This window comes from Pithys albifrons, chromosome 4 (genome assembly GCF_047495875.1).
Source record: "Pithys albifrons albifrons isolate INPA30051 chromosome 4, PitAlb_v1, whole genome shotgun sequence".
In the NCBI taxonomy this organism is placed as follows: domain Eukaryota; kingdom Metazoa; phylum Chordata; class Aves; order Passeriformes; family Thamnophilidae; genus Pithys; species Pithys albifrons.
This window is the reverse complement of record NC_092461.1, coordinates 23,202,921-23,228,416: the sequence shown is the minus strand read 5'-3', so window position 1 is coordinate 23,228,416 and position 25,496 is coordinate 23,202,921. Positions and strand designations below refer to the sequence as shown.

Genomic DNA, 25,496 nt, shown 5'->3' with positions numbered 1-25,496 from the left:
CAACCCTTCATTTGCAGTCATATTACTCTATTTGTAGAAGCAGAATAAGTAGGTAATTTAGCAAAAACAGATGGTGTGGGGTTTTTTTTCCCTGACTGAATGGTTATTTCAACATTACATACTACAACTATAGATAGCTGCTTAGTCCCCAAATGGCTGATTTCCATCCATCCTTGACCTAAATCCTTATATAACTACCCCAGCTTTGTGGATTCAATAATGCAATCCTCATCATCTCTCATTTTTCAGTTATGTACTATGTCCACTTGAGTTTCTCTCTGCAAACACTTTCATAATTCTTGAAAACAAGGTATATTATATTTTTTGCCCTACAATTATTTACATCACAGTATGAATCCAAGTATCCCTCCTGCCTGATGGTTAAAACATGAGACACTTTTATGCACTCCAGGAAATAGAACTTGAAATTGTTTGGATTTCCACTTTTTATTTTTTTCTTTTCTCCTGTATATGGATCTAAATTGGACATTTCAGACATTAATATTTTGTTCTGAATTAATCCCTATGCTCTTCCCTCCAAGTAAGATCTTCCTTCAGAGGTTTGTATTCTTGTAGACACTGAAATCATAGAAGCAGAAGATATCATTAAGCAATAGGTTGCTACACTTTCATAAAATGCATTTTAAAATATTTTCCATAGCAAAGATATGCAGGTAATAAATTACTTTTACACTGGGACTATCAGTAAATAATTCATCATACATGCTGAGGAAGAATATCTTAAATGCTGCATTTCACAGAAACACCTATAATTAAGCTTTTTCTCTTGACACCTCACTTTTTTCAGTTATCTTCAGCCTTATTATGTGTTTCAGAAGAAGAGCAAGCATGCAATTCACTCTGAAACAGGACTCAGAATTAGGGAATTCAACATCTTTCATGTCAGACTACAGCTGAAATAAAAATATTACAGAAAATGGATGGCCAATATTAAGTTTTCAATTCCTGATTTATATATCTGTGACCTTATTTTCAAAAAGCCGTCATCATCTCAGATACCTGGATGTAAAGCATAACACTCCTTATGTATCATGCTACGTATGCATACTCTGTGTTGTCTGTTGAGTACATACACTGCTCTTGTTGCTGTATGGATGCTTCTGTTTCCAGAGAGCCCAATCAGGTAGTATCTACTTGCAAAAATTAAAACCTCCTATTTTCTAGCTGCATGTTCCAAGACAGATAACAATGGACAGGGTTGAGGTTGTTCCCCTCCTTTCTCTGTAGCTCTTGCTTGAACTGGGCTACCTGGCAGGGCTGCAGCTACTCCACCTCGTGTGTTGACCAAGCTCATTTTAAAAGAGCTAGTTCAGGTACTCCAGGCAGCGTAGTCACAGCAACACAGAACTCAGCCTAATTGCCTGAAGAGATATATATATACAGCTTCTCAGGAGGGCTTCAGAGCCTGTGCTAAATACTTTCCTCACCCAAAGTAGCACATCTACAGGTACTTCAGATATGTTATACGCACAAAAGCTGCAGTCCCACCTTGGACAGCCTAGTGGATATATACTCTGTTGTAGACAGGGCAATTGGACTCAACTTAGAATTTTGGTGCCTGTAACATAAAACAAGAGATCAAAATTAAACTGGTAGGCTACCATTATATAAATCAGTAATACACTTTCCTGCAGATGCTGCCTTCTGTAACAGTTCTTAAAAGCATTAGGAATGCAGGGGTTTGGAAAACAGACATTAAAAAAAAAAAACAAAAAACAAGGGAAAATTCTCTTTGCTAAAACAGATTGAAAATCTCAGGACTATGCAGTTAGAGAGAAGACATGGGTGTCTCCACGGGTGATCAAATCAGGAGTAATGAGTGATATATAGAACATAAATCAGATGTTCTTGTTAACCATCTCTCTGAATAATAGTTTATGCCATTACCACCTCTGAAATAATTTCAAGCTTGCATGTCTCTTGGGATCATGCAATAGAGGATGTTATACGACAAATAAGTTTTCCAATTTGTAGATTTCAACATGTTTTGTTTATTTTTATCCCTGTCTGAAGATACCACCTGCTTCAATTTCACAGCAATATACACTGCTGCCAAAACAGCTTTGAACTCAGACACGGTACAGGTCTGACTGTTCAAAACAACCTTCTCAATAATCTCAGGTTTATGTTCCTGAACTAATATTTTTTTATTAAATAGAATCTTTGATGATCTACTTTGTAGACTGATGTCTTAGATACAGATGTTCCAGTGCATTAAGGAGCAACAAGAAAGGGGAAATTTGCATTTTTATGCCACTTTTCTTTCTTGCAATGAAGTAGATAAAGAGCATTGACAAACTGCAACTGTTATACATACATCACCTCATTGCAGGTTTCCCTAGTTTTTACACAGTTTGAATACCACCTCAAACTTCTATAAAATAAAATAGGATTTTCAAGCCTGAAATTCAGTAATGCATAACCCCTGTGTTTTCTTGTTGGCAATTATGATCAGTATTAACATAGACTTTAGGGAATATGAGACAGATTGTTGCATCAGAGAACTTATTCTGAGCAGGAGCAAATATCACTGTTTAGTCAGAATTTTGAAGGGCAGTTTGGAGATCCTCAGTTAACTTTGATGAATTAACAAAATTTTAAAGTCTAAAAAAATCTTGGTGAAGTCGTAGGATTTTTTCCGAGCATTTTCACATTCTGTGTTTCTGCATAAGTGACTTATATAGGAAAGAACATGTGCTTCAACAACTATCAGCAAGATCCTCAGGGCACATAAAGAAAATTTCAGTGTTATCATAGAGAACTTAAAAACTAACAGTGAATATGGCTCCTGTATTCGACCTGTCCCTTTCTCTTTTAATTGTGCAGTCTGACAACTCCATCAAGATAGATTTGACTTCAGTGCCTTGAAAACTTCCAGTAACTATTAATCCTTTTTTCCCCACCATTGTTCTGTCTTCAATGAGTACATGTCACTCCATGCACAACTGAGGAAATCTGTATCTCTAGGGTTTTTTTTGCATCCTCTGGTGCAGTAGTGCTTTATACTTCTGCAGTTTTCTAAATTTATATGGAATTTGCTAGGGGTTTTATTATATTCTCTGTCCTCCATTCAAGGTCTGACCATAGCTAGCTACAATTTAAAAAGAGAATTTGGGAAGCTTCTCTGATGATTCTTTGGTTTCTCATGGGAGTGAGTGAGCACTTTGTAATGGCTGCCTAACTGTTTCTTTTGGACAACTTTATGACTTGCTGATTGGTGTAAGATAGACAACCTCTGACAGATGTCATATAGCACCCGTAGAGGTTATGGGGAAGTACTATATTTTTAATGTTTAGTGCAACTGAAGGTAGCAGAGTTGCATCTTAAGCTACAGTCCTGCTTGGTTCCTAATCCCTTGTGTGGCCACATTATCTTGAAGTACCTTATTGCAGGTGTAACATCAGATACGGGGGCCCTAGAAACACATACTGAACATTGAATTATTAGCAGCAACTATGAATGAACAGTTTTTCCATATATTATTGGGCATAAAGTAGAAATATTAAAATGGTCACTGTGCCTTGTGATTTGTATAATACATTTTATGAAAAATGCGTGTAATGTAATGCAAGGTTGTAACACTCCAGCCCTGGGCTGTTTGCTCATGGGCTCCGCTAAGAGTGTTGCTTTAATATTAATATATGCAGAAATCTTTAATACCTTAAGAAAACATCCAGAAAATAAACCATGTGCTTGTTTATAAGGAGTTTATTAATTTAGGGGAGAAAATAAGGGAGCTTAGCAATGGTTCAAAAGGGCAATACCCAAGCTAAACAAAATATTCCACCACAATACCAGCTCAATACATACTAATAAACATCCAAGTCAATATTCATCCAATTCACTACTCTTAAGTCAAATCCAATCCCTCCCAGTCTGAGCCACCCAAAGCATCAAGAAAAGTAGTAAACAAAAGGAAACAGAGGAAACAAGAAAAGAGAGAAGGAGAAAGAGAGAGCTATCCCTGAGACTTTGTGAGGATGGATTCTCACATGTCCAGATGGCAGGGCTGTGACTTGCGCCACCCCAAACCCTCTGGTTTTGTCTGCTTTGGTCTCTGCAGGTGGGGTCTTTGACCCACTGGGCACTCCAAGGTCCCAGCTCACAGTGAGAAGCAGTGTCCTCATTATCCCTGCTGATCTGAGATGGGTCAGGGGTTCCAGGAGCTGTGGGGTATTATAGTCTTCCTGGACTGTTTGTGACTGGCAGCTGCTCCAGGACTTCTCCATGTGGGCTCCAGGGGTTGCCATGAGGGATATGACACTGCTCCACCTCTGTGAGGTTCGACCCATCCCTTCCCTCTCCACACACACACATGCACTCCCCAAGGTGGTTCTGACCCCATAATAACTGATCTGGTGTGTGACAAAGGTTTCCTCTGCAAAGTCAAGGAAGTTGCAAAAAACGTCCCCAACTTGAGAAGAACATGGCTGAAGCAAGTCCAGAGGAGGGCTCCAAATCTGATAGGAGAAATGGAGCACCTCCCCTATGAGGACAGATTGAGCAAGTTGGGGCTGTTCAGCCTGGTGAAAAGAAGTTTTTGTGGAGACCTCATAGCGACCTTCTACTATCTGAAAGGGATCTACAGGGAAGTTAGAGAGGGAGTGTTCATCAGCAGCTGTAGGGATAGGACAGGGAGTAATGGGCACAAAGAGGTGAAATTTAGGTTAGATATAGGGAAGAAATTCTTTACTGTGAGTGTGGTGAGACACTAGAACGGGTTGTCCAGGAAGGTTGTGAATGGTCCAGCCCTGACAGTGTTCACAGCCAGGGTGGATAAGGCCTTGAGCAACTTAGTGGAGTGGGAGATGTCCCTGCCTATGGCAGGGGCAGTTGGGAATGGATGATCTTTAAAGTCCCTTCCAATTCCTTAACATTCTATGATTTTATGAAATTATCCAGGCCAGGGCTTTATTCTTACTTGTAAGAAACTATTCACATAATAGTTGTAAAATGTTCTTCTAGGCAATTTAATTGCCTTTTATCCATACAAGATAATTAATTGTTTTAGTGGGTTGTCTTTTATGAGATTTTCATAGAAGGCTGTTCAGTCAAAAGAATGTTCTTTTCCATACAAGACAATATAAATTGAAATCACTACACCTCCCAGTAGGTGACATCTGCAAGTACTCAGACTAGTTGTTGTACTCCTCTAGTTGCTGGTTTGAAAATATGCTATAAACTGAAAATCTCAAATAAAATTATTGTTAATTCTAGATTTATGTTCTTGAAGACACTGTTGATCAAGCTTTCAGGGTGGGTGTTACAAAATTTTTTAAGCTTTTAAATAAAAGCTGGTTTCTTTCTGCCATGCGTAAAAAATTTGACTCACTAAAAACATCAGAATATATTATTTTATGGTACCACAAATTGAAAAGGTTTTTTATCTGATTTTTTTTTATTACTGATATCTGACAGTGATGTTTGACAATAATCTCCTTGAATGAGAATGTGCCAGTAATATTATTCAGTTAAAAGGGATTGCAGAGGGATGAGTGGATGGAAAAGATGAGATATATTTCTTTACTAATCCTGCTCTATGTGGTAGGAGAGAACATACATCTTTGCAACCACTTTGAAATCAGATTCAAGATTACTGAATAAAAGAAGTCCAGATACCTACATATTTTAAGATTGGAAATACATCTACGCACATATTTTCTGTGAGACATACAATGCACCCAGACCTCTTTTGCCCCATGTTGTTCCAGTTTAACATTAGGTACAAAATGAGAAGAGATGGAGATGGCGACTGCTTTCTCTTAAATCTGATTAGTGGTATCTCCAGGAACTTGTTCACCTACCTCATGACTAAGAATAAGTTTCTTATTTACTTGTTTCTAGATAAATGATTGTTCCTAAAAGCCATGTGTAGTCTTGTTCTCTTCTGTTTGATTTCCCTTTATAATGATTTTCTACAATTTTTAGTCAGTGTTTTCATTTGTAAAATAATTTCTCATCTATAAATCCAGGTGCAGCTTTAATCTATCAGATATTTGTTGACCCAAAAAAGGTAGCAATTCTGTTCATGGGTATTGGTATCAGAAGGAATTGTACTTTTTGTTGAAAATTTTTTCCATACTACTGTGCCTTCCTATAGCACAGATCAAAGAAGGATTTGTTGGAGAGACTGTAGAGTGTTCTGGAGTCAGGGCTGCAGGTATAATCAAAGCAAAAAGTAGGTTCCTCTGCTGGATAATATTACACACATAGAGCACAAAAATTCCCAACCAAACAAACATATTACCAACTATCTCTGGGGAACAACTTCTTCACTGCAATGAAGTTTCTAAGAGGTTGCTGACAGAAACAAACTGTTAAACAATCAAGACATATCAAAGACATTTTCCTGCTTATTTTCTTTGTTCCCTATCTAGTAGAACAAATCTGACATCTGGCAACAGCAAGTCAGCAGTATTTTTACATTTGTTACTCCTTTTTTTCTTGTATTATTCACATACGGAAGCTCAGCAAAGTCAGTACTGCAATTTTACATTGAAAGAACAGCAAGGGGTTGTTGCAAATATGCATTTTCTTAGGTTTGTGTGGACAGATATATTCATGTGAAATCTGTTTCTGTAATTGAACTGTGTTGGACTTTTATGGCTTTCAAAAATCTGTTTGTAGAGCTTAGAAGAGTATCTGGTTATTAGTTTCTCTGTCCTTTTGACGGTATCTAGGAAGCTGTGAGTACACCCTGAAATTCTTTTGCATAATAACATAGGAGCATAGTAAATAGCTCTGAAGAAAAATTCTAAGGCAAGTTCTGTTAGTGTTGATATTGTATTTTGTCAGTAGTACAACCAACTATGGGAGAAGTTAACCACACAAATGAACACCATACAGCAGATAAGATGTAATATTGCAGTTTAGACCAGAATATGAATGTGTGCCCTTAGTTTATGTTGAAAAGACAGAGAAAATCATTCTCAGCAGAAGATTAAATCTGTTCTGAAAACTCAAAAATTATGGATGGTTTCCTATATCTTTTTATTTCTCTCTCTGCACTTCCTGGTTTGAATAACCAGTGACATTTCCTCATCTGCACCCTTTAAGGCTACTAGGAAGGCAAGGAAGGTTTCTAGTTAAGAGCACTCAAGAGGAGTGCTTGAGGAGAGTTCAGGAGGAGTGGTTTGAGAACTGTTGGGCAGAAAGGGACATGGAGGTGCTGGTTGACAGCCAGCTCAATGTGAGCCAGCAGTGTGCCCAGATGACCAAGAAGGCCAATGACATCTTGGCTTGTATCAGGAATAGTGTGGTCAGCAGGACTAATGAGGTGATCACCCCCTGTACTTGGCATTGCTGAGGCCACATGTTGAGTACTGTGTTCAGTTCTGGGCTCCTCACTTTAAAAAGCGCATTGAGGTGCTGGAGCATGTTTAGCAAAGGGTAACAAAGCTCATGAAAGGACTAGAGAACATGTTGTATTAGGAATGACTGAGGAAGCTGAGTTTGTTTAGTCTCAAGGAGGCTCAGGGAGGACCTCATCACTCTCCACAACCACCTGAAAGGAGGTTGTAGTGATATGAGTACTGATCTCTTCTATTGTGGCTACAGGGAAAGAACAACAGGTAATGGCCTTAAACTGACACTGGGAAGATTCAGATTAGATACTAGAAAAATAAATACAGTGTTAGGCTGGTCAGGCATCAGAATAGGTTTCCCAAGGAGGCGGTGGAGTCACCATCCCTGGAGGTGTTTAAGAGACGTCTGGGTCTAGGTGATATGGTTTAGTGGTTGAGGGGATACAGTGATAGTGCTGGGTTGAAGATTAGACTTGATCTTAAAGGCCTCTTCCAACCTTGACAATTTTATGATTCTAGGAGTGTGCTATAGTTCTAGGAGCACACATGTTCTACTCTGATACCTGGATTCCATATCTGGCATCATTAACACCCTGAGTGAGTCCCGTTGCAAGTATAATGGAATTATATCCAGTCCTATGACTTGTAGTAGGTCCAAACCACTGATTTCTTACTAATATTCAACATAGTTATCAGCCTTGACAGAAATGGTCTATCATCTTAAAACAGAATTTCTTAATAGTGTTTCCTCCTCTCTACTTGGTTCAGCCTTAGGGTCAGCAGGAGACTTCCAGTTGTTTTTAAATTCTGCCTATCCTAATCACAGTTTGTTTCCCAGTTAACTGAACGTGATAGAGAGAAACAAACATCCCAAGACCTGTGTTCCCAGAGTATGATTTGGATGGGAAAGGAAATAAACTAACTGTAAGGAGGAAACCTAACTAACTGTTAGTAGGGTACTAGCTTTACCCAGTAGGAGCCATGTAAAGTCCCTTAGAAGCCCACAATGTCCAGAGGTAAATGAAAGCCCTTATGCTTCTTTGGGAGCAGAGAAACCCTTACACCAGCTAAGACCAGATACTGATGTTCTAATTGCAATGCAAGATAATATTAAACATCGTAAAATACCATCCACATACTATGTGCTTTTGAATACCCTGCATGAGTCTGTGCTGGCCATTTCAATTCTTCTTTCTAAAGTATACTCTGGTTGTGTATTTAGACTGAAAAACCTATGATAGCTGCAGAAATGCAATAGATGAGGGATGGATAAAACACTAAGAATGGAAATGCTCATAAATAAAAGAAGCATACTTGTGTTTATATTGCTAAGGAGTAATAAAATTGTCTGAAATGAAAGCTTATTTGGCAAGCGGAAGTTATGAGGGTCATTGCCTACAAATCATTAAAGATCCATCATTGCGGTTATAAGTTCAGGTCACACAATATTTCAAAAAGACAGAATACAACAGAGAAACAAAGCCTAGTAATATTCATTAGAAGTGTATAATTAAAAGAGCAAAGTGAATGAAACGATTATGGCTCACATTACAACAGAAAAGGACTAATGGCCAACATCAGAGATTAGCCTGAAGGAGTCTAAACTGTTATAATTTACAGTTTACATAAAATCTTCCCTTAAGACCTGACCCATCATTCATTTAGAAATCTTTTATCCTAGCTGTGCAGAGAAGACTAATTCTAGACACAGAGCACCTTTGTTGGCTCTGAGTTCTACATAATGATGCTTGTAGTACAGAAGGCAGAGTCATATTTTCTGACTTGTTGCTGTATGTTACAAATCTCCTGCTTTTTGCATCCTAGGCTAGGAAGTTGGGATTATGACAGAGACAGTCTTAAAGGCCACTTGTCCCACCTGGCTCATCCAAAGGGCACAATATTGCTATTTATCACTCTTGGAGATGATGAAACAATAAATGCTGAATAAAAGTTTCAATTAGTTTCTCATAGAAAGTGAAATGATCAATACTAAGAAAACAGAACTAGGGTGGGAAAGATGGGACCTCTAGATCATATCTTTGATTCAGGGCATTACAATTATTCCTTTACTTTTGACTTAAAATTTTACATAATAATTATCTGTAACATTAACCAAAACAAGCATCTGAAAGTTCCTAGTGGACTGAAATGAACTTGAGTGAAGTATGAAGGACTTAGTAATAAATATCCTATTTTATATAAATATCTATTTGGCACAAGACTAAATACAGTATAAAATCACTAGACCAATTTAGACAAAAGTCAACAACTATGTGAAAAGTGTAAGCAACAACAGAAGAAGACATGAATCACGAAAAGAATTTAAGTAAAATACTGAATGCTATAAAAAGAAGAATGCAATTGAAATACCAGGAGAACTTAAATCAGACCTATAGAAACAGATATACAAGATTTGGTTTTAGGTTAAAAAAAGCAGAATTCAATGAAGAAAGAAATTAAAATATCAGAGGAGGGCATTAGAAAAGAAGAGGGATCAATGAGGGAAGTATAAAATTACAGGGATCCTTCTAGAGTGTATTTACTTGAAGGGCCAGGAGAAACATGCCGTCTGACATTATTTGTACTTACAGTACTCTGAAGGATTTTGTGATCAGTGGGGTGGAAGCATTTAATAATTTAGCACAAATCAAAACTATCAAAACTATCAAGTCTTCAGAACTATATGGAGTTTCTCATAAGGTTTTATGAAGAAGGCTGTGGAAAAAAAATAAGCAGGGCAGTGAAAAGCAGCATAGAATAATTGTTAGTCTACAGTGGATTAAGAGAACAAGTTTACAGGAAAACTAGGCCAAATATTGTAAATGTCATTTGCTGTCCTTATGGAGGTGTTAATAAGGTAGATCTCTGATCAAATACCACAGTAGAGTTTTGTTTGAGTTAGGATGTCTAGTGAATTTTATAAGGGTCTGAGCCCATGACTTGAATGCAACAGTAAGACTCTAAACTTGTAGCTGTAAGGAAGCCTGAAGGTGGCTTCTTGGGTTCTCCTGCTGAGATTATTCCATTGATAAATAAATTTTCAGAGGACAGGAAAGGAGAAGAAATTGATGTAGTCAATACCTAGGCTTCATGCTGTCACAAGTTAAAAATCCATTTTCCATATGGTTTAGTAAGTTTAAAAGATTGATCAGAGCAAGAGTGAAGAGGACAGAAAGACTTGCTCTCCCATTGAAAAATATAGAGAAAGAAAGAAAAATGAAAAACCTGGATCAAATTACTTGAGTGAACTGAGATGACTCACCTAAGCTCTCATGTATTGGTCTTGGGAAATGTGTTCTCTCACTCTCTATGTACAAAACTTCTCATGAGGGAAGAAGAGCCCCAAACTGCTCCTGTTTACTGAGCTGATGGGAAGCTGCAAATGCCGTTCACCACAGTAGATTTTAAATCCTAAATATATAAAGTATCACCTCTGCTTTACATAAGCTGTCCATTTGTCTCCTCTGGCAAGTTATACAAAAGGCGAACATGATCTGATCTACTTTTGTTCTTAGTAACTAATAAAGTATCCATATTGCTCATGTTACTTGATATCTCCAGATGGCCCTTTCAAAACTCCATAGTCTTCCTCTAGCTTTTATGATTGTGACAGGTGTGTACTTTCTAACTGGAATTTCAGGGCCAAAAATTTCAGATCTATCACTTTCTCTCACCCCTTGACCTCCTAATATTTTTATTTTCATGTGCATATTTTCTTGCCAGGTTGAAGCTGACACCTTGTGGCTTGTTGCTACGCATCCTCACTGGTTTTGCAGAGGAGTTTGTTCAGCTCTGTCCAAAAGAAATGCGTCTGTATATGCTTCTGTTAATTTTGTTTTAATTTTTACATGTGAAGAATGTAATTAAGAAAATGCAACACTAGCCTATGCAGGTACTTGAGACTAGACATTTTAAAATCCATTTTCCTCTCTTACTTCCATATGTAATGTTTATTCTGCTGAGTAAATGTATTGTTGAGACAATGTGTTATAAATGTTCAGCTCATGCATCCTCATCCAATTTTTTACAGAAGATATTTTACTGGGAGTGATACTGGAGCAAGAAGGAATGTAGTCTAAATATCTGATCCCATGCTAAATTTACAGGTCAAAGAGCTTCATAGAATCATTTTAATTCAAATTGAAGTATATTTTTTCAAGATTTGAGAGATTATGCACAATTATGCTTTTTTGTGGGCATTCACAGGAAGACTTTATCATCTTCAATAAAAAAGTGAAAAGAAATAAATGTTAAAGGGTACCTAAGCCTCTAAATTACTTAATTTTGTATTTGAGTTCCTTTTTTATATAAGGCCTGATCTCCTGCCTGTTATTTGTCTTGTATCCTGGGAGTAAAAGATGATTGTGAGAAAGTGGGATATTGCATACATTCATACAGTATCTTTCATTTGGGAACTGTGACATTTCATTATGGGCTGGCAAGACCTGCAGTAATACATATTGCAGCTCAGATGAGGTCTCCTTAAGTTCATATAGGAGTGGTAAATATTTTCCAGGCACAGTGTCTGAGATTGTCAGAATTTAACAAATGTTTCCTTGAGCAAGAGGCCAAGTGGGATGTTGAACTGTGCCAAGAACCTAACTTTATGTACAGCTCTAAACCTCTAGACACAATGGTCATGTATTTTCTCCGGAGGCAAAGCAACATTATTTTATAGGTGGATGTCTTTTATTATTACAAAACTTTGATTTATAAATTTTAATATTAAACAAAGCAGTGCTTTCAAGTGAATGGATCTTGAAATAAGCAAATACACTGTCATTTAACCATATGCTTAATGGTATGCTACTTATAATTGTAATGATTGTTTGCCAAGCATAGTTTCAAATAAAGAAAGAAATGCACAGATGGTTTTCTTATTTAAGTGCATTAGAATGCATACAGAATGTTTAGAAATGCAAATCCTTTAAATCAACTACTTGACAAAATCAGGCTTTGTTCCAAGCTGTTGTAATAGAGTCTCTTGCATATAAATAAAAGATTATGTTACAGAAAGAGAGAGAATAAGTTATCTGTATAACAGCAGTCAAGAACTGAGTCTGAAAAGGGTGAAAACACAGGGCTTTTGTAGCACTAAGGGTTGGAGAAGTAAATTGTCTGCAGTTATTTCCGTGGCTGATTGTAGAGTAGCAGCAAGATTATGTTGATGCATTTGCCCTATTATAGTAACTTAGAGGGAATTTACTCCTTTTAATACCTCAGCACCAGAAACCAGCATTGCATTATTTTGATTTATAGCATTATTAGCACAGTTTATATTTCAGTACCCCTTTTTAATCATTCCATTCTTAGTGTTTCACCAGTTTCTCTGGCATTTCAGCAGTGTTGTCAGAAAGACACTTTTAAGAGAATAGATGTTAAACCAAAGCTAACTGTAGTTTATGATAACCAAAACATACAAATATGGGGGAATGTGGATAGGTGGCCACGTGATGGAAAGCTTGGCACTTACTGTGATGCAGTAATTATTTTTCTTTGAAATTCAGAGGGGCACAAAATTGTATTAAAGTCTCAGTAACTATGAATCTGTGGTGACCATTGCCAATGGTGAAAGGGGGATTTGAGGAAGATTATAAGGAAAGACTGAGGGAAAATTTGAGAAAATACTAAGTGGGAGACTTTTTCACATATGTGCTTATAGCAGTTTAGACCCATCTAGGAAAACTAATAGGAAGTAAAAAAAATATTGTTGAAGTCAAACTAAAAAGATATGGGTATGATAAAATATCTGCAGTCATGGTGTGGAACAATGGATTATTTGCTAGCTCAGTGGCCTGGCTGAGGCTAGGTTTGAAGGTTTTGGGTTCATTTTCTCTTTTTTTTTTGTTTGGTTTTTTTTTAATTGTATTTTGCACTTCAGTAATCAGAATATAGAACACAGCTGTTCAGGAGACACTAGTACACCTCTTAGGTGTCTCAGGGAGAGTAATGAATATTCTTTACTGGTACTGCACATGCAAAGAAGTGGAACTATCAGAAACACACATAGTAAGGAAAGTCTTACATCAAAGGCTAATTTGTAATATAAAGCAGATGAAACAAATGAGATCTAACTTCAGCTGCCAGCCTTCCAGTTGGATCATTTTGATCCTCATGATCACTGTGTTTATGCTGGTTTTGACTGGCATAATGTTCTTCACAGTGGCTGCTATGGGGCTGTTTTGGATTTGTGCTGAACATGGGGTTGATAATTTAGAGACGTTTTTGTTATTGCTGAGCAGTGCTGGCATGGAGCAAGGCCTTTTCTGCTTCCTGCACTGCCATACAGGCAAGGAAGTTGGCGGCACGTGGGAAGTTGGAAGGAAACACAGCTGGAACAGCAGACCCAAAGAAGAGACAAAAGGCATCATGCTCAATATTTAAAGCTGAGGGGGGGGAGGGGGGGGAAACAAGGTGGAGTGATGGCATTTGCCTTCCCAAGCATCTGTTATGTGTGATGGAGCTCTGTTGTGCTGGAGGTGGCTGAACACCTGCCTGCTCATGGGAAGTAGTGAATTTATTTCTTTTTTTGCTTTGCTTGCTTGCATGGCTTTTGCTTTCACTGTTAAACTGTTGTTATCTGAAACTATGATTTTTCTAGCTTTTATCCTCCTGATTCTTCCCCCCATTGCACTGATGGAGGACAAGAAGTGGTGTGATGCTCAGTTTCTGGCTGGAATTAAACCACAACAGTACTCTACCTGGTCACCACAATAATTTTGGTTGTTAATATTTATAGACAATAGTATTTGCTTAAATACGTGGGATCTATGGACTGAAAAGTGTGTTTGACTTCTTTTTTGGTGACTCTTTAATGAAAGTTGCTTTTATAATAGTAGAATTAAAAATTTAATCTCTGCAGGATAATTGTTGTATCACTGCTGTCTGTATTTAATGCTAAATAAGGGACAAATACTGCCACATAAAGCTAATACATTACAATGGTGTTTAACAAAAATGAGGAAATTGCAGCAACTTTCTTTTTGTTCATATAGTCTTCAGAGGATTAGATTTACTCTACATCCATCAAAGATCTGTGTTATTGTATGGAATGCCCAACACTGCAATGAAATACTCTTTTGCAAAGTCAGATGTAGGTTAGATAGGGTCAGGAAGAGTGAAGACAAGTACAGTCATTCTGTTCTATACTCTAGTTTTGTTGTATCTAGCGATAATTAATTTTGATACAAGTGGAAGTGGCATTTATTTCTGACTGATTGTATTTTATATCCTTTTTGCTCTCAGGCAGCAAGATTCAGATGAATAGAAACAGATCAAAATCTTGACAGAATAAGTCTTTGTTTAAAATAAATTGCATGTCCCAGTGATGCACAAACTTCTTTCCTTCCCACTGTGTGTGTATCTATTTCTACTGGGATCGGTGTTTTGTTCATAGTAATGTATGCATGTATATGTGCAGGCATACCTGAACTTGAGCTTGGAAGCAGACTTCATGGGGATTAATTTTTCATCCCTTCAGGTTTGGGGTGGACCTGAAAAACAGAGGTAATACCCTGTGAGGACAATGATCAATGTAACAAGTATTTAATTGTTAAAAAAATACTCCTCATATCACAGTTGGAAAAACAACTGTACTAAATTGGACCAAAGGCTTGTGTTCTTCTGCACCCTGTTTCTAATAGTGACCATGATCATCTTTCAGAGAAAAAGCAAGATTAGACAGGCATTCTTTTTTTAATATTTGTTAAGACTGTTTACCTCATTGTTCTCTGTATCTATATGGTACCTATCAATAGTTTACTTCTGTGAACTTGAGGCTGCATGTTCTCTCTCTAATGTGTCTTTCATGAAGCACTTCCTCTTTCTTTTGGGTATGAATCTAGCTGCTGGCTTCTTCTCAGTTCTTGTCCTTGGAGAGGGCACAAGTAGCTGGCCCATGCTATCACTGAGGTTTCTGCCACTTCTGATCACAGAAAACTCCATTATTGCTTGTCCAATCTGGAGTCTCAAATTACTTCTTCCTCATCCAGAATACATTCTCTACCTTGTAGCCCTTCTCTGAACATGTTCATTTTAACTTGAAATATATAGAGTAGCTTGAAGATATTCTTTCTCCTCCTGTCATAATAGGACCTGCCTTTTATAGATACAGTGTTTCATCGGAGGAGAGCAATGAAGACAGTGAAGAGAGTTAGTCCTGTGAAGAGTGGTTGAGGGAGCTCCAGGATGTTTAATCTGGAGAAAAGGAGTCTCAGAGGAGACCTTATCACTGAACACAACTGCCTGAAAGAAAGTTGTAGTGAGGTCGGTGTCAGCTTCTTCTCCCAGGCAGCAAGTGACAGAACAAGAGGAAATGATGTCAAGCTAATGACAAAGGAGTTCCAGGTTGAACATCAGGAAGAATTTCTTCACTGAAAGGGTGGTCAGATATTGGAACAGGCTGGCAGGGAGTCATCATCCCTGGAAGTGTCCAAGAAACAACTGGATGTGGCACTTAGTGCTGTGGCTTAGTTGACATAGTGGTACTTGGTCAAAGGTTGTCCTCAATGATATTGTAGGTCTTTTCCAACCTTAATGCTTCAATGGATATTTGAGATTCTATGATCATTAGCACAGCCCAATCAGTCTTCCTTGTATTTCTTGTACCTTGATAATTTTTTGAGTGACAGTGGTTTTTTTTCCACCAAGTTTCCGGTATACTTATTCACTCTTAGCTAGATTTTCATTTTTCTGCTCTTGCATTTCTTAGACTTTTGACACTGTTGTTAAAGCACACATTTTGGTTCACTTCACATCCTATTCAAATGGCACTCATATTTCTTATAGGAGTATTTCTTATCCTTCATGAGTTAGACAATTTGTGTGGCTTTCTTTCATACATCTTAGCTTTTCCCCAATCCTACAGTTTAAAAGTTCACTAACAAGCTTCTGTAAAGGCTAGTAGTCTGGTTCAGTTAGAGTTCAAATTAAATTCACCCTTCCTCTGGCCTTTGAAACGCATTGTCTGAATATATTTAAACCAAAACAGGAGAAGAGGTTTTAAAATATAGGAGGGTATAGAATTTTGATACTAATTTAAAAAATGTTCTAACTTTTTAGATATGTTGTAAAATATTTAAAAATTTAATAAGAAAATTAACCTATCCTTTATCTAACTATTTCACAAAACAGTAGTGACAATTTTTCAGTGAAATCAAAACTCATGGTAATTGTAACCTTGGTTCCCTCAAAAAGTATTTAAGAATGTGAGGGTTAAACAGATTCACTGTTGTATTTACTGCCATTTTCGTCATACTTAGTATAGTCTTGTTCTCATGAAACATTCAAATAATATATTAGATAAACATTCTGCCTTTTGAAGAAATATATGTTCTGACTATTAGAAGAGGTATTTTATTTGTATTCAGTCCATGCAATATTGAAACAGAATTTCACTGAACTGTTACCCAATAGCCTTATTTTTATGGGAGAAGCCCATCTTGCATCAAAGCTAGTGAAATGTCACCTTAGAGGTCACTCACCCAGTTTGACAGTGAGCTAGAGTGTACAGAAAGTGTCAACTACATGTTTTGCTCACCTTTTCAGTGCTAACAGTTTTTTTCATGTTTAATGAATTTACAAAAATATATTGGGTTTTCATGTCTCAGAAAAGAAACAAAACACCAAGCCAAACAAAACCAAAACAAACTCAAATGACAAAGCTGAAACTATACCAGGTTTCAACATTTCTTTCCAATTAACAGTATTTTAAATTTAATTATATTCATTATCTAACCAAGTTAGTAGCAGAAAACTAGTTTTTTTTTGAGGTTATAGATGATGAAGATAAAAAAAAATCTCTTCTAAAGTTATGACTTAGAATGGGAATTGAGCATTGTCTGACTTACCCACTCAAGGCTACTTCTCTTGTCTACAGAGGCATTGAAATGAATGCTGATGTAGGAAGTATAAAGCCAGTGACCATATATTTGCAGTAGTTTCTGTGATTGAGCTTTATGAGATTTTCTCAAGTGTCATTGTTTGCCCTTAGATTTGTATTTGCACTAATAATGGCAATATCTGGAATAAGAAAATTAATGATTGGATGTGAAGAGTGTCTGAAGTTAGGAAACATGCTTTTGTATGCAGGGAAATCAATTGCTGAGAGATAATAAACAAAAGAAACCAGTAACAAGGATTTCTTTTTCTTTTTAAAGGAGGATTACAATTAAAAGTAGATAATATTTAGTTTTATTATAGAATTACAATGAAAGAAATAATCTTTGTGTATATTAGATAGGATTTATTAACATTTTTTAATCTTACTACATTCTAATTTCTCTCTAACAATTATGTTTTCTTGTCTTAAAAATCTTTCTCTCACTATGCTGTAGTGATTATTCAGGCATCTATAGGATTGTTCCTATGTAAATAATACGTGCTTTCACCTTTTATTTTTTAATAGAATTAATATAAAATCATGTGAATGTATAAATGAAAACACTGTGTCTAAACATTCGTAACATCATATGGTGATACTCTTAGGGAAACTAACATAAACATGGCACTACAAACTTGGTGGACAATATGCATGTTGTGTAAATTCTGAAAAAAGATAGGATCTAAACTGATATATAATAAAGTGAACAGAATTTCAATCCAGTTTGATAATTCTTATGACCCCAACTTTTTATCCTGCTCTTTCAAAGTTTTTCAAGGAACTTGCTTGATTAATGTGGTTTTTTTTTTCAAGAACAGTGAAATTTGATATTTGGAAAATGAACATCACAGCCCTACCCTTCAGTACTGCAAAACAGTAAAACATTTATCTGAGAATCCAAAATGTGACATGTTTTGTTTCATTCTAATTTATTATGCTTTGATATTAAGTATTCTTTGACAGAATCAAGGTGCCTTTCACATTTTGTTGTAGAGATATGCAACTTGTAGAATGAGTCCTCAAAAATCTGTGCAGTTTATGTATATTATATTGCTTGTTATATGCACAGTCAAAGGGGCATCACTTGCAATACCCCTTTCAATGACTGTAACAATAATTGAAAATTATTGTAATCTTGATTGAATATCTTATATCTCTCCTTTAAAAAATAGATTTCCCTCTCCCCTGAACTTCACTCATTACCCTTCTGATTTCCTCTTGGATTAGTACACAGTAAGTATATGACAGAAGATGAGATAGTTCAGCTATAACACTATTTTTACTGTCAAATGCATTTGCTGTTGTTTCTCTGCAGTAACATTTGAAAAGGGATATAATTTTAAAAAGCAAATTAAGATGTTATTAATGGTAGATAACATCACTTTCATAGAGCTTTACTTCTTGATGAAATCATAAAATTAATAACTATATTATCTGTTAAAGTATTCTATTCTATAAACCTGTATACAAAATTGCATTTGTTGCTTCAAGCTGATGAGATGTAAAATCCTCATAATTGATGACATTATAAGAACTGTAAAATATTACTTTTTGAAAACAAGAACAATATAGATACAGTTCTATTACTTGTCTTGCAGTTTTGGTGGGAAAACATACTTTTAGACTGAAGAAATGCTGACTTTTGACAATGGGAGCCAGGCTTCAATAAAAATATTCACATGCCATGGCAAATTACCTAATTTGAAACTTAGCTCTTGAGTTAGACTGCCAGTCTAGTGATGACTGGAGTATTTTCTGATTGGGAATTAGTGACCTGTGGGTTTCCAATATGATATCATATGTTATCTGAGTTATTGAAATAGAGTAAATAAACGAGGTCCTGTTGTATTTACAACTGCTTGAGACTTTTTCCTATGTAATATGAACAGACTTTTCCTTTTTCCAGATGAAAGATCAAGATGAGTTTTGAAGAGGTTTGGAGGTGCTGGAACAAAGAAGATAAAAAAATGTAGATCCAGAAAAGAGATGCACAAGACTTTTAATTCACTAAGAGAGTTATTAGTCAGGATCTTTGTTTCTGCTGCTAGAAAAAAATTCCTTCAATGGAAAATTGGTAAGAGACCCTGCCTAAGTGGTTTAGAAATGTTCAAGGTACTGCCCACTACTAGTGAAGTCACTGCCTGTGAAGTCTCTACAACGCAAAGCGGTTCAGATCCCACTAACAGGAAAACCCTATTAATATAGACTCTCTTAAATAAGTAATAGATTAATAGATTTAGCAGATCACAGATCTATGTAGAATTAAAGTATATTGTGAAGGATGAAGTGCTGTAGTGACACTGACGACCAAAACCAGCATCTCTGAGTCCTGCTTCCATATGCCATACAAGTGTGACCAAAGGACAGTCACTCAAGAGAACCTGAAAACAAACATGCATCTCGGATGCTTCACTGCTTGTTCTTATAGAAGAAAAACTGAAAACCTTAAAACTGAAAACCTTAAAATGTGTTTTAAACAGCCACTTCTGCTCAAAAAAGTCTGTTTCCCTTATAATTCTTCAGCTGAATTTATATCACAAATAACCTCCTTATGTCATAAAGAACAGCCTTTGTATAAATGTAGGTAAGTTTTCTCTGGGCGGTAGTTCCACAGAATGTAGATCTTACCTCTTAAAGGAACTGATATCCTTGAGGTTTTTTGCTAATTTCTGAGGAAACTGGGTGTCAGCTGTCCCTGGGTAGTTGACAACCGTGTAGATAAAAGTATTAGTAAAACTCTTGCAAAGAAAATATCGCAAGAAACAGAATTAAAGGAAAATACTGCAAGAAACTGAGAACTGTGATAATTTGCTTGGGCATTTAAAATGCATTGTTCATCTGTAGTTTTCAAAGGCAGGTGAACCATGACTGTGTTTAACAGAAGAGAAGTGAAGTCAGCACAAAGAAATCCCTTGCACAAAAATCAGAGAAAGGTGATATGGACTGGCATAGCCATGGAATGGCATGAGATAAAAGGCCTCTATCCATTACAGGGGATTTCCCCATGGTCACTTGAGAAGTCTGTCACAGACACAGAAAGAACATCTTGATTCTGCACCTAATAATTTATTTTTTAACTGAAGAAGGGTATTGCCCATGATTCTTTATTTGAAAGTCATTACAATATGATATGGTGTCTTGAGTGCAGCTGGCAAAATGCCAACTGCTCAATACAGAGTCAAAACTTCTCTCTCCACACTGAGAAAAGGGAGGAAAGGAAAAAAACTCAAAACAGTTTTAAACTTAAACTAACTATATATATTTATACAGAAAAGAGAAAATTAAAAGAAAACTACAATATAACGCACACTTACACAATTTAGATATAACAACAATTTTCCACTTCTCACCAAAGCCAGTTTTCATTACTCCAGATTCATAAAGCACTTCAAAAGACACCCAGCAAAGCAAAAGAAAGAGAATAACATTAAAATGTTTCTACTTCCCTGAGCTAAAACAAAATGCGAAGTAGCGGCGGCTGCAGCAAGGCCCAGCACAGAAGGACAGCTGCACCGTGTTCTGTCTTTACTGCAACCATGATGCCAACTGAGAGAACACTCCTACTCTGTTGTATTTATATTGCAGGTTTGTGTCATCTGGTATGAAATATTTCTTTGGTTACTTAAGTCAGGTGATACCTGTCTCTCCTATGGCAGTTAAATGCCTCCCTGACATCCGATCCCATCAGATCTTGGAAGTTAAGCAGGCTCAGTCCCAGTTAGTACTTGGATGGGAGACCTCCTGGGAATACTGAGGACTGTAGGCTCTAGTCACGAGGACTTCACTGTCACTGTCCAAGCTCGCTCAGCTGTGGTAGATGAAGCCAAAATTACCACATACAGATGTTCCTTTGCCAATAGGCATAATGAAGATGATATTGAATTACTGTTCCTAATAATTAACTGATAGTGCCATTTAAACTTCAGTTGAAATTTCAGTTTTGGTATGATACAAAATGAAAGTGAAGAAATAGAAAAAATCCAGCCAAATAGGAAATTAAGTAAAATGCTTTGGTAATTGAATAAATGTTTACAAAAGAAAAGAAAATACTTCTTTTGTTCTGCCAAGCTGGAGATCCTACTCCGGTGATGCCATGTTTTGTAAAAGGCAAATGACACAGGAAACCCAAAGCTGAATTAGTTTTATACATAATATTACTGCTTGGAATAATAACCAATGTATCAGACAGCAAACTTAGGGGGGAAAATGTATGTAGAAACAAAGAGACGATACCACTGGACCTTTTATTTTATCTTATTTCTTCCTCAAAGTCACTAAGGTGTCCGTCATTATTACCAGTGATGATTACTTGGAATGCAAATAGGTTGAAGACACAAACAATTTTAGCTTTCCTGAGTAGGATACAGGTTGGGTTTCCCCAGATTTTCTTCCCTTGTAATTATTTTGTGTCCATGGTAATCATGTCTTTCCGACTAACAATTGATTTACAATCCTCCCTGCATTTGTCTTTACCCTGCTAGCAGTAACCAATAACAACAGGCAAGAGACCCAGATACAGGATGTTATTTTGCACACCTTAAAAGTATTTATTTTTTCTGCATTTCTGTGACTGCATGGTGAGAAAAAGTACTGTTATGATGGGATCACAATATTTTTCACGTGAAAATTTTTGGCACTTTGTTGTACTAGCAATGCCATTATTATCAAATACCTAATGCATGTTCATTAAAGCTATATTTCATTGTAATTCTATTTTCTAGCACACTCTTTATATCAATAAACAGCTCTTCATCCTGTTTTGGGGTATTGGAAGTCTAGTCACGTTGCTGAAAGAAGCACCAGTGATGAAGGATGGGAATGACAGTCAGCAGATGTTTGCATTTTTCATCTCTTATTAACTAAAAAGAAAAATCTGATAGAAAGATTTGAGAGTACTTGCCTCATGTGATACCTGTTAATATATGATAGACAGTTTTACCCTAGCCTCCTAACTGTTTGGACTGAAAACTAGAGGAAGGCCTTGTTTTCTTCTGATTTACCATCACATTCATGAGGTAAAATGTGTTCACTGTAATCTCTTTCACTGAGGTTTAAGCTAAGGGCAGTTTCAGAAGCCAGTGCTTAGCATTTTATCTCAAGAAGTTACTGCTTTTCTGAGTAGTCTGCTTGATGTTGCTGTGGACAGTGTAGAAGAGTGTGTGTTGTCACATCCTGTGCCTGGGAGCCAGAGGGTGCAGGCTTGATGTGAGTTCACTTCCCTTTCCCTGAAATATTTTTTCTTGTGACTGAAATGAATTTCTGCTCTACAATAACCAGTGTGGCCATTCAGTGCATAGTGAGAAATTCTTAGGCATCTCTGCTGTGCTCTGCCTTACAAAGCTTTGCTGATGCTGAATTCTACTAATTTCTCAGGTCTTGCACGTAATGCATTAGTCAGGAAAATTTATCTCCTATGGCTTGCAATTTTCCCCACTTGTGTTAACACTTTGAAATGTTTCCTAAATTGCAGAAAACTGTGGTTGATTAATAATTAAATATTTTCAGGTGGAGTCTTTGTTCACCCATGAAGTGCTCAGTCCTTAGAATCTGTGAGTTGCCTATTTCTTAGGAGAAGAAGAGAAGATAAATATCACAGGCATTTGAAACTGCATTGGGAATTGGAGGCAGGGAAAATGAAACTTCCAGATTACATACTTGATTGAGACACTGGAGGCCCTTTTTAAGTCATTATGCTGTATCATTCTTCCATTTAGTGTAATTTATATTCTATCTCTTGAATCTTTGCAGATAGATTAATTAAGATACTGTATCTATTCTGAAATAGGTACACATTTATCTGCAGCAAAATTGCATTTGCCATATAGTAGCCTAGGTACTTCATATAAATGATACAATCCTTCTGGTTTTATTGCACACGGCCCATGCAATTTATAGTGTTGCTGTGGTAATTCTAAGCTTGGAGTTCTAATTTTTTGTTTTAAATTATTTTTTAACCATTTCAAAAAACTTGTTCTTTAAAATAACCTCATACAGAGTTTTCTGCACAACAGGAGTTGGGAGGAGTCAGTAATTTCATATATGACTGTAGTTGCAGCTAGTAGTATAAATTTTAGAACAGATTAGTTAGTAATGATAACTCATGTTAGTTGTTTGAATATCTGGGGTTAAGCTGGTAGTCAGTACTCTGGTTTAGTCTGTAAGGTATCTCAAAATCCAAATGGTAAGTCGTCTCTAGCTAGTCTTACCTTCAAAGGGAGAGAGGGCTCATCCAATAATGTACAAGATTTAGAATGTAAAATATAATACTCTGTCCTAACTCAGTTAATGGTTAAAGTACCTTCTAGGGAGTATAGAGCCAGTGGAGACTCATGATCAATAGCAGAGTAGCTAATGATGTTGACATTTTACGTTTCTTAAGGAATTTTTAATAAAATACATGTAAAATACTTTGGGGAACCTAATGCCTCAATGTGTTATGTATTCATTGCCAGCTAAAGTAGGAAACATGATATTTATTGAGTCATCAGGCCCATTTCTCTAAACATATTGGAATTTCTGCACTGAAAAGGATGGCATGTATTCAGCAACTTCCTTCTCCCTTTATTTACAAGACCATTCCAGAGTCACACTAAATACTCCTTGCTTTCAGATTTTCAGTAATTTTATTGTATATCCACAACAAAAATATGCTATTCTTGCAATGTATAAAACTATTTTATACATTTTCTTAGAACTAAGTATTCTGAATGTACCAACCCTGTAAATCCTCCCTCATTTTACTATATATAAATGAGTTATAGCACCAACAAGTTCTTCTGCTTTACAGTTCTTATAGCTGCTGGTAGCTGTTACAGTTTAGCTGGAAACACACCAGACCCTCTTGACTAGCATCATATTTCTCTAGTGTCACCAGTTTTCTTCAAGACATCATGATCTGCACCAAAAATATTTTGTACCATCTTTGTAGAATTGCTTCTTTAACAAGTCTTTCATCATATCTCATAAAATACAGACTGTAACAATAAACTTCAGATAAAATCTCTGAAAAGCTTGTAAAAATATATCACGCTTCTATTAACTTTCTCATCATTCATTTACTATTTAAGTAATATTCTTTTACCATGCCAGTAGTGAATATACTCCCCTCTGGAAAATGGTTAGCTGTTCAATAATAGCTTGTTATCTTTAATTTCTCTTAACTCCTTTGTATTTGTTGAAGTATATTACAGACAGAAAAATAAAAGATTATTTCTGAAATATTTTACCTATATTTTCCCAAACTCAAGGGAACTCTTGAGAGTGAACAAAAATGGTGTTCCAGTTCAGACTATGTATCTGTGGATTCCTCTGTAATTTTCTTGTATTTTCAATGTCTTCTTAAATATAGCTTAGAATAACACTGTACTGCTGTTTATAATGCCTGCAAAGTTGTGATTTAAGTAAATGATAATTTTACAACACCAGAAATCTAAACAAGATAATAGAAGATCAAAGGATCCTAGATTTATAAAGTAAAATCAGATCTTGAACTGGTAAAATGTTTGCTAAATTGACTGGTAAGGACTATAAATTGTCACCCGGAGCACAAGTTTGATGAAACACAATCTAAGATATTGCTGATTCTGTACCCTAGACAGAGAGGCCCTATAGTTCTAAAGCAGAATTATCTGTATCTGTTATTTGATGAATGTAATTTATTTACCTAACTATCAAAAGTGTGTGTTCTAATGCTTCACTTTTTTTATTGTAAAAACATGTAATTGGAAGGAGAGTATGCTTCAGTAAATTTTTCTTGACCCACATACTCTGAGAACATAAGAAATGCCTGACTATATCAGAGAAATGCTGTTTAGAGAGAACACATCAGCATAGCTGCATTCTGTGCTCTTGCACTTTACTAGCACCCAAACCTGTCAGAGTTTACTTACCTAATTCTGCAGCCCCTTAAAGGGTTTGGACCCTTTGGTTATCTGGTTATGAATCCATATATTTCTCTCATCCTTTTTGAATGTGCCTCCTTTTTCTAATGTGTCATTTGCCTCCTCAGTCTCCTTTTGCAGCAAGTTCCAGGTCACTGTTGTACAAAGTACTTATTTCTATTAATATTAAACATCTCCTACTAGTTAATCTTCTTTCCCCTGTTTCTGCTGACTTCTATGGAAAAATGTTGTGCTTTTGATTTATGATATGGATTATTATGTTTGTGATAGGGAGGGTAATTTTCAAAAATTTTCTTCATGTTTTTATCCACTAGTTTGAATACTTCAGGACCGTAAGGACTTGTGTAATTATTTTGTCTTTCAAAAATACTGATACAATGCTTTTCCTT

The 25,496-nt window shown here is 36.3% G+C and overlaps 1 long non-coding RNA gene across 1 annotated transcript; it reads right to left on the bottom strand.

Annotated features, from left to right (window-relative positions):
- Positions 1–267: 267 nt before the first annotated feature.
- LOC139670861 (uncharacterized) lies at positions 268–25,215 on the bottom strand. The gene is made up of 4 exons (XR_011697593.1): positions 25,096–25,215; positions 14,753–14,819; positions 1,510–1,579; positions 268–579 (listed from the first exon to the last, which is right to left on the bottom strand). It is a non-coding gene; the product is annotated as an uncharacterized lncRNA (long non-coding RNA).
- Between the last annotated feature and the right edge of the window lie 281 nt (positions 25,216–25,496).